Raw genomic sequence first — 10,478 nt, forward strand, 5'->3', positions numbered from 1 at the left:
GCATAGTCCTCAAAGCACTTAAAGACCCACTTCACTGAAGTCTGTACCACTAACATGCTTCATAAGAGCTTATATATCTATTTCTTGAGGTTGTGTACATATTCACGAATGTCCTGGCAATGCTCAGATGTTTAGTCATCTGAGTCTGGAGACATACTCTTTCCCTTTCTAAATCCTCAAATAATGGCTCAGACTATTCATACCCCTAGGTCAGGATCCCAAGGGAATGTAGGCATCCTTCCAAAAAATGCAAAACAAATTTAAGTTTTCTCTTGTCCTCAGAGTTCCCTACTTTCTCGCTCACAAGGGCTATCTTACTGGTATTGTTGATCCTGTCCTGAGACACTTAGGCTCTTCTGGGGACAAGCTGGATTCTGTTCAAGGGCTGAGTGCTTAAATCTTAAGTAACAAAGGGACAGAGCTAATAAATGCCTAAGTCCCTGAAAGAACCAGGGCTTAGAATTAATAAAATAGATCTTATATCAGTGCGGGGGAAAAAAGAAACAGAACAGACATATGAGCTGTGCAGAAGCACAAAGTCAGTCCCAGCATCCAGGTAAGACTCCAGAAGATGTTGGTTTTCATTCTCATTCAAGCTGTCTTTGGTGACCACATCCCTTGGGGGCCAGAATGCAAACAAGGCAGCTGGCTGAGGAAGCAAATGGGAAACCAGAAAATGGCCAAGAGGAAGCCCTGACTCTATGGAATTACCATAAGGCTTTGGTTGAACCCTCCAAAACTGCTTGATCTGTAACAGCACTCCTGAAGAGCATGAGAATCAGTGCTGGACACATAATAATTAAGAAATCATTACACTGTACTTTTGTAATACTAACAGATGGCCTATGTAATCTATATATTCAAAATGAATAAAGGTAGATACTTACCTAATGAAAGCAGAAATGAGATTAGTCTTGGTATTTTATCTTCCTAAAAATCTGGCTAATAATGAGTAATAATAAGCTCCTCTGGCACTGAAAACAGTCTTTAGGCCCTAACTTACATCCTACCAGTATTACTTAGCAATGCTCTGCTAGCTTACTGGAGCTATACCAGTTTATTCAAACTGAAAATATTGTCTGTTGTTTTAGAAAAAGAAGCAGTATCTCCTGAGATCTCCAAATGTGTGTGATTTGGTGAACATTTGAGTCAGTTAACCTAAAAATAATTGTGTGGTTTTTGTGTACTCTACATACTTGAATCTAAAATTTTTTTACGTGAAAATTTTGCCTACTATTTAAATCATAAAAGATATTTAATTTACTAATGTAATGTGCAAATATGAATGTCAGGGAGTTTAGCATAAGATGTAGAACAGAAAGGAGAAAAGTATATATCCATCCCTACATATGTGAATCCACAGAATATATTTGAAAAAGATATTTTTGCTACCTTGTGAAGTCTTTTTCTCACTATAAAATATTCTGCTGTGATATATGAAGAATAAATAGGTCATAATAGTGCCTAGAGACTAACTTTGCAACCTTCAGAGAGAGAAGCACACAAATATATCTTTCACAAATAGAAGCTTATGTTTCTGCTGACCTACCTGAGGGATGCACTAGCCATAAGTTTTCTTGATTTAGAAGTTCTGTGATGTAGTCAAAACAGAATTTGCTTTTATGGTAGCTAAGCTGAAAATGCTAAGCTCAGTATAGTCTCTCTTAGACATGATCTAGTACTAGGAAGTATGTTACATCCACTGGAAGATAACAGGTTGGGGAAATATCCTCACTTGCAGCTGGCTGTTGTTTCCTTGCAAACTGAAGTTCTCTGGGGCTCAAAAACCCCATTGAATGGCATTTTAATATAGTATTTCACTCTTTATTAGGATCCTGTTATAAACAACTAAAAGAACAAATGCAAATACATAGAATCCAAATTTATGCATTTAACAGTGAATTACAATTACTGAAGGTCCTTTAGAAAATAATTAATAGATTTAAAACATTCTGAAGAGGAAGAGGTTCTCACTTAATGAGCCACGAGTGTGCAGTGAGTGGTGAGATGCAGCTGTCCTGTAGAAAGAGGTTAAATGCTACAGGGTAGAAAAGACAAAAGGTACTAACCCACCTAAGAAAAGGACAGGAGGAACAAAAGTAAAACCGCTATGTCAGATTCTTTGTCTCCTCTAAAACTAAGCTCCTCTTTCAGTTTGGTGTCATATGTGTCTCAGAAATCAATATTCACAGACCATAAAAAAAAATGTGAATTTTAGCATATAAATTATGAATATTTAACTCTTCTTTTTCATGTTTTTTCAAGAACATTTGACAATTATTTCACAAGACAGATTTTTCCCCAAGTGAAAACGAAAGCCTGTAACAGCTGAACTCAGCGTTCTGATAAGATGACTGCTGACAGAGGCATTCAGGGATGCTCAGGCTGCTATGCAGAAATGTTAGATGTGTCATTTTTCAGTTGTGATTCTAGATTCCCTAAAAAGATAATTTGCAACATGAATATACTCAAGCTTATATAGTAGTGCACCTCACACTTATGTGTGGGTATGGCAGTGAAGTAAGACAAACTCCACTCTGTCTCACCACTCCAACCAGTCCAGCATAGCTGAGGTTAGAGTGAAATCATCTGTAGTAGCAAAACATGTAGGCAAAAATCACTGCAGCAGAGCCTTCCTGCTTTGAATTGAGTCTTAAGGCACCTACAAACCCAACTTTTTAGCTTACTGATACTCTAAAGTGTATTATTGACGACAATTCTATGAAAAATTGATTATCATCTCAACTCTTAGGGGTATGCAGGAAATATGAGCTGAAAAGCCATCTCATTAGGTTAGAAAGATCTAGTGAGACATTGACGGAAGTTAAAGAACATAGGAGTTAAATAAATGTCCTCCATTTTGATTCTGTTTAATAAATACATCTGTAATTACAGGCTAGATTTTTGGTCTGGGCTCGTCGCACCTTCAGAATGGAGCTAAGTCTTAGACAAGTGGCATGAATTATCTTCTAAAAGTGTTTTTCTCTCTTAACTAAATGTACAAGGAGATGGCACAACTGACTGAAATGAGATTCCTAGCTTTTAGAAGGTTAATATGCAGTGAAGTGAGTCCTGTTTAAACATCTGTAAAACTTACAGTCTAAATGAGATGGGCCATAGATAGGAAGGAGAACACTAATACAGAGATGAGAATTTATTTACCTGGAGTTATACAGTGTTTTTCCCTAGATTGTTTGTCCTAGTAGCCTATTACCTGTTGGCCCACTCTACCCATTAACTTCTGTGGACTTCAGATGAGACTTCAAAAATCTCATTCCTTACTTGAAATTAATCATAAAACTTAGGGGCCCAAAATTTCAAGACTGTTTTCTGGCTCCTTAAAACATATTTAGTCACCAAAATATAACCTTTCAGGAAAAAAAAAGATTACATGGAACAGATAGCTCCTCCCAGTGATATCAAATAATACCTTTGCCAGACAACACAAATGTCTTTGTAGAATGCTAGAGAAACCTGATATTGTTGTATCAAACTAACTTTTCAGGATGGATAAATAAATACATGATAAAGTATTGAAGAAAGAATGCAGAGAAGTATTCATATAGACTTCAGAGATCCAAAATAACCTTATTCACCCACAGAATTATCTTATCAGTCAGAAAGGATGCTCCAGTAAATATCTGTGCTGAAGACATAACTCTATTAATAAAAACAAGCAACTTACAAAAATATTACAAATAGAAGTACAGAAATGTTATCAAATTAATGATAATGTTGTATAAATCAATGGTGTGTCCTTGTCTGGCATACTACATTTAGCAAAAGAAGCTGTAGCAGAAATAGATCGACTTGAGTGGAAGATGAGTAAGCAATGTTCTTGAAAACATGGAATTTGGGTACACGAGAACAGAATGGGTAACACAATTAATATATACAAATAAACTTCAGGCAGATACTTATTCAAAAGATAAATCAGTTTCTGGCTTACGTAAAATAAGAATTTGCTCCAGCTCTACTTGTATTGCTTTAATATTTGTCTTCTGTACGTCCTTAACCAACTAATTCTTGTAAGATTTTGTGGTTAAGAAAGGGAATTTTAATAAATCATATAAATAATTAACAAGCAAAAAATCATGAAAATGACACAGAAAATTAAGATAGCTAATTTTTAGCTGTAATATGGGTTCAACAAGAAGTTTAAGAATTGCCTGCATCATCCATAGTTTACAGGTTGGGCCATCCTGTACTGCCATTGGAGATGGGGATATTTTGGAGATTGGATATTTTCAAGCAGAGAAAAGAAATAAGTCTGGCTGTTTCACATGCCAGATGAGTGCCCTAGCTATTAGGCTAATGTACAACCATTTCCTTCCCCCTAGTTAAAAATAAAGCAGTAATATTCTGAGCTATTTTCTTCCCTACATCAATGTAGGTGTGAGAAGTAGTTTGAGGGCATCTACTGGGAGAGGTAGGAGGACTTCTGAGGACTGCTATTTGCACATCTAGAAAAATGCTGGTATAAATTAAGTACTTTTTTGTCCAGCCTTGTCAAAACCAAGGAGCACTTGCAGATCTCCAAAAACAACTTTTTAGGCATCTGAAGACATTAAGATGGAAAAGAAGACCGTTGTTGGGAATTAGGGTCCCAAGATTAGGAAGAAACAAAGCAGCCAGCCTTATGGAGCAGAAACTGGGACTGAGTGCTGAGAGAATTCCATTTCTAAGCAGCCTACAGCTTTTTTTTAGAGATCTGTCCCTGAGTGAAAGATTGCTCATTCATTATTAGGATACTGCTGGGTGCATGTGAGACATATCTGAGAGCATGCAGTTGGCAAACTCATTAGGGAGTATGAAATCAGATCATTTCAGTGTTGTTTGCCTTGATAATCTTTCCGGTCTGAGTGTACAAAATAGTACAATGGTTTGTTTGAGCTTACATTGGTTTACTCATATTGGCTAAATAAATATCTGGACATGGAAATATTAGCAGTCATTGCCTTCATCAGACAACAGCCCAGGAGTTTAGCTGTGAGTGTGTCGGCAGCACAGTCTTGCCAGAGGAATTCATTACAGTCCTCTCCAGCATCCCCTCCCTCAGCAACTTGTGACTCACAGCTCTTGTTTTTATTTTCTTTTTCCCAGCAGCCAACTTAGAGATAGGCAACCTCTGACCCAAATAAAAGCAACTATTTCTAGCTGTTTGATGGCATTTAGCTACAGTCTTGTGTTGTTTTCCTTAGGCAAGAGGTCTCTCAGATCTCTAGTAAACACTAGTCCTTGTCTCTTGAGCTCTCCCGCTCTTGCATACCTGCCCCGGAGCTATCAGCATGATCACAGGCTTCATCCTCCAGCATCTGATGTTGGCTCACCCCAGGCGAGAGCAGTGACATGGATGCAGGTCCATCAACATGCTTGCAGAGTACAAGGCCGGGTAATTTGGCAGGAGAAGCCAGAAACGTCTTCAAACTGCAGGAGGCTGTTACTGGACATCTCTCTTTCATTGCAGGTCTTGCCTTTCAAATATTGGGGGCCAGCCACCCGCTGAGAGCTGAGCAGTAGGAGCACAGCATGAGAAAGCATGGCACCACGATGGATTAACTCTGTGAATTCCAGAGTCTGAGCGAGGGATCAATGCAAGACTAAGAAATGTATTTGCTGAAAAGCAGGTGATTTACATTTACATCTCTAGATATGTATGCATGTGTATATGCACACATGTGCATGAGTTACAAAAATGGTATTCGTGCAGAACAAAGCTGGTTTTTAGAAATCACCAAAAAGAGGGCTAGTAAAATATGCTTAGGGTTTTTTTTGGGGGTTTTTTTTTTTTTTTTTTTTTTTTTTTTTGGATTCAGTGCTTCAGTTAAGCATTTTGGGGGTAAAACAGAGTCTTCTAAACTTGTATTTTATTTTAGAAATAGGGATAAACTACAATGCTTTGGATGAAACAAAACATTAACTCATCAAAAAGGGCAGGGCAGCCCTCCTTTATTATAGTGGCTAGACCACGGTGGTGTATTTTATGAACTCAAAGGAGAAGCTGGAAGGAAAGTAATTCTCTCTCAAAGATGCACAGCCTACAGTGTTTACAATAAGCTATTAGCTAACTGGGAACCGGGCTTCTCCCTCAGGTAAAGGGAGCTCACAGCCAGCGCTGAGTGAAGTAAAGGTTTGGACACTCTTATTGGATCCAGCTGAGCCTAGGGAGGAGAAATGGACATCTACGGGATGCAGGATCCAAAGGATGGATAGTCTTTAAGCTGATACCAGCACCACAGGCTCTGCTGCACACGCACTGCAGTTTCACCAATATCTGAGGGTCAGCTATTACTCTAAGAGCTAGAACGCTGCTTGTCGTTTATTCACTGTCAGGTTTATTTGCTGTCAGGTTTCTGAGCTGCCAGTCTTCCAAAGCTTTAAAGTCGCATGTTATGGTCTCTAGTGATGAAAGGGAAAATTGAAAAGTGCTGGTATTAAATCCATTCATTCAGCAGCCCAATTTTTTAATATTGTTCTTGAAAAACTGTTGGTATTTATGTTTTACGTCAGGCTATAAGACTTATGGTATTTACATAAACGCTAGCCCAGTCCGATCACTTATGGCTGCACCATCGAGACAGAGAAATCTGTTCTCAAAAAACAAAAACCTTATGGAAGAATGTGTTTATATATAATAAAGGACAGAATGAGATACAGTATACTGAAGCCTTACATTTAAATACACAAGTGCAACAGCGGGAAAGAGATATATTTTTCACAAAGGCAGAATTATTTTCTAATACTTTTATTAATAGTATTTCAAATACTATTCATTATATTTGGCATTATTCTTTTTTATGTAATTTAAATAAGAAGCCCTATTGTGTCTGTCTTGAAGTCAGCTGGGAACTATTAGCAGTTATTTATCAGGCTTCAAAATATCAATTAATTTGAATTGTTAAACACTTTTTTGATGGTCAGAACTCTGAACAGTATTCTAGCAATGAATCACCCTGAATAATACAAAAAGAACTACTAGATGTTGATATATAATATTGTCTCATATTCTTCCTTCCTCCTTATGCCAAAAATTCAGTCTTATTTCAGGTATCAGTTTTATTTCTACAGACTCTAAACCTAGTGATTATTAGGAAGAGTGTTGCCAGCAGGTCGAGGGAGGTGATCCTGCCCCTCTACTCAGCCCTGGGGAGGCCTCATCTCCAGTACCGTGTCCAGTTCTGGGCTCCCCAGTACAAAAAAGACATGGAGCTACTGGAGAGAGTCCAGTGTAGGGCTACAAAGATGATCAGAGGGCTGGAGCACCTGCCCTATGAGGAACGGCTGCGAGAGCTGGGCCTCTTCAGCCTGGGGAAGAGAAGACTGAGGGGGGATCTTATCAATATGTATAAGTACCTGAAGAGAGGGTGTCAAGGGGACGGGGACAAACTCTTTTCAGTTGTCCCATGTGACAGGACAAGAGGCAATGGGCAGAAACGGAAGCACAGGAAGTTCCGCCTGAATGTGAGGGGGAATTTCTTCCCTGTGAGAGTGACAGAGCACTGGCACAGGTTGCCCAGAGAGGTTGTGGAGTCTCCTTCTCCAGAGATCTTCAAGGCCTGTCTGGATGCAACCCTGTCTAACATGCTCTAGGTGACCCTGTTGATCAGGGAGGTTGGACTAGATGATCTCCAGAGGTCCCTTCCAACCTTACCCATTCTGTGATTCTATGATTCTCCTCTGACTCCCTGACAATATATTTTGCTGCATAGAGATTTATAAAGCAAGTAAGAGTATTTAGAGTATTTAGAAGTAAATAGCTCAGGAGAGTCTCATCTGCTGGCATAAGGGGTTCAGTGCAGATTAATGTTATTGTAAACAAATGGCAGCGTTACATATTTTAAACCACACATATACATAGTTTTGGAAATTTTTACTTTGTTGTTGTTGTTACTTTGGTATCTCTATTTAATCTAGAGCAAACTCAGAATGACTGAGAGAACATGGCAAGCAGTATAACAACAGTGGTCAATATTCATGGCAGTTTTCTCATATGTTTAATTCTCCTATCTCACCTGCACATATGGTTCCCTTCCTTTCTCCTGCTGTCCTACTTATATGAAAATGTTAGTACTCACATACTTACTCAAAGTTAATTTCTGAGAACTAATTACTTGGCTCATCTTCAAAGCTGTTAATAGATTAAGAACAAAATCATATGGGGAGAGGGGTTAAAAATGAACTTTTCAAAACCAGAAATTTGTATTTTTTCCTAATATTTATATGAGGTTAAGATTAAAAAAAAAAAAAGTTTTTTCAGCTCAAACGTATAGATTTTCTTCCTCAGCTCTTCCATTACTTTCCTCTCTGTCAACAGTAAAATGGGAGAAAGGGAAAAGGGGATAGACTCAGAAGCAAACTACAGATATAAAGTTATACAAAAGCATTTCAGAATGTATTTTGAGAAAGTTCTCTGTGAATTGTGGAAAAATGAGAAGAAAAGGCTATCATCATTTATTACTTGCATAAATGAGTGAATTTTATTTAAAAATTTTAAATGAATTTTAGTCTGTCATTGGGTAAAATTTTTTATTTATTCCCTTTCGGTCTTTAAGATGCTGTGACTGGAGGAGAGCCATCAGAAGATCATCAGTTACTAAGTCTCTCTCCAAAGCAAAATTAGACAGAAATTTGATCAAATTTTGTTTTGAAATAAATTGAGAAAGAACCTTGATAACCATGCAGTTTCCATTTCGGCCTTTGCTTAGACTAGAATGTCTGCATCTTCCATTTGAAATTACTTTGCTCCATTTTCTTTTCTTTCCTTTCTTTTTCTTTCAGTGTCCTGTGACAGCAACCTCTGCTCTTCGTCAGACCTGCCTCTTCTGCATCCCAAGCCCGCCAGCTCTGCTTTGAAGACTCTGTTGAACTGCAAAATGATAAACACTTGCACTTACTTGCTTTTCATCTGCTAATATCCTTTCATTTTCAGAGAGAATAAATTTCTTCTTGTATTGTCATCTCATAATTCAGTAACTGTCTCCTTTTGGCCAGTCACATGAGCATGCTGTCGGTTATTTTGGCAAGGTTTAGAGAGAGATGTGAGTAAGAAAGGACTTCTGTCTCTTCATCTGTTTGCCCCACTTTTTTTTTTGTAAAATAAAGGCCATCTGGATTTTATTTCGCGCTGAAGAATGTACAGCATGTACAGAATTTGTTTTCCATGTGAGAGACAGCATTCAGTTACGACTGCTTGGATTGTAAGCCTGCAAATGTTTGTGGCAAAATACCTGGCTTCAAGTTCTGCTCTCTAAAAAGAAATGTGAGCTAAGCCTGGTCTTGAGAGTAAACGTGGGAGGGAAGCGCGGGGGAAGAAATGCCATGTTGGAGAGCCTGAGAGCAGCACATAACCCACTCTCAGACATTAATGTGCTGCCCTGACCTCTGCACGGCCTGTCTTAATAACACATAGACTCCTATAATCATGCGGCAGCTCTAGTGAGAACAGATCAAAACCTCAAATAAGACGTATAATGGCTTTAAGCCAGGGGAAGGAAAAACAAGTAAAAAGCTAACTTGAGAAAGGAAAAATTTGGCTTGTGGTGTAGTAGGTACTTAGTACATGCTGTCAGAGAGGGGGATGGTTTGGTATTGTCCAAAAAGGATTTTATTGAGCCTACTGTCTCTGCATTTCCCAACTTTCTGGGCTGGAAGTGACCTTGTTCATCTCCTGAGGTGCAAGCACAGATCATTATTCCCAAGATGCAGCAAAATGCTACATTCCTAAAGCTGAATCTAAAAGCAGCTCAAGCTATGATCCCATGCAAGATAGATGTCTGGAAAAGATGGGGTCCATGGTTATCTGGACACCATCCAGCTAAATAGTGGAAATTCAGGCAACTGGCAAGTCTAGTTTTCTAAATGCTACGGAAGCTCCTCTTGGAGACACTCATAGGATGCAGGACTCACAAAAGACTGGCTCAGGAAGCTCAGCTGCTATTGATTAGAAGATTTCTTTTACTTTTCCAAGTATCTATCACCCAACAGATTTAAAACATCTTCATTCTTATTTAGCTACCCCTTTGCAGTAAATTGCTGAAATGCATGTTTTAACATTGTTCACACAACCTCGTTTTCAAGCTGCATCACTCATAAAGCATCACTTAACCTTCCCTCTATCTCAGAGCCAAACTGAAGCATTTCTCCCGATATGATGTACTGCCATTTCTCCCAGAGGCAATTTAATATATTAATAATGTATTCTTAATGTAATCAGTCATTTAATATCTATTTTATATCTCAGACATATAATTATTATCAGGCTACATATTTTAAAGATTTGTTTGATCTGTCCCTTGTGGTGGGTTTTGCAAAATCCTTGCCAAAAGTATTGTGGCAGTTTGTGGGAAGCAACAAAAAGTTCAGTCTGCACAGCCTGCTTCATTAGGTCTAAGATTATATTCTGATTTTAAACTGAATCAGTGTTCACTGAAATGCCATCAGTCAAGATAACAAATGAACTTTTAAATGCCATATGTGCT

The 10,478-nt window shown here is 38.3% G+C and overlaps 1 long non-coding RNA gene across 1 annotated transcript; it reads left to right on the forward strand.

Annotated features, from left to right (window-relative positions):
• The first annotated feature begins 5,210 nt into the window (after nucleotides 1-5,210).
• Nucleotides 5,211-8,991, forward strand: LOC134136418 (uncharacterized). Its single transcript, XR_009957504.1, has 3 exons — nucleotides 5,211-5,392; nucleotides 5,468-5,627; nucleotides 8,779-8,991. It is a non-coding gene; the product is annotated as an uncharacterized LOC134136418 (long non-coding RNA).
• The last annotated feature ends 1,487 nt before the right edge of the window (nucleotides 8,992-10,478 follow it).

Source organism: Rhea pennata, chromosome 1 (assembly GCF_028389875.1).
Source record: "Rhea pennata isolate bPtePen1 chromosome 1, bPtePen1.pri, whole genome shotgun sequence".
In the NCBI taxonomy this organism is placed as follows: Eukaryota; Metazoa; Chordata; class Aves; order Rheiformes; family Rheidae; genus Rhea; species Rhea pennata.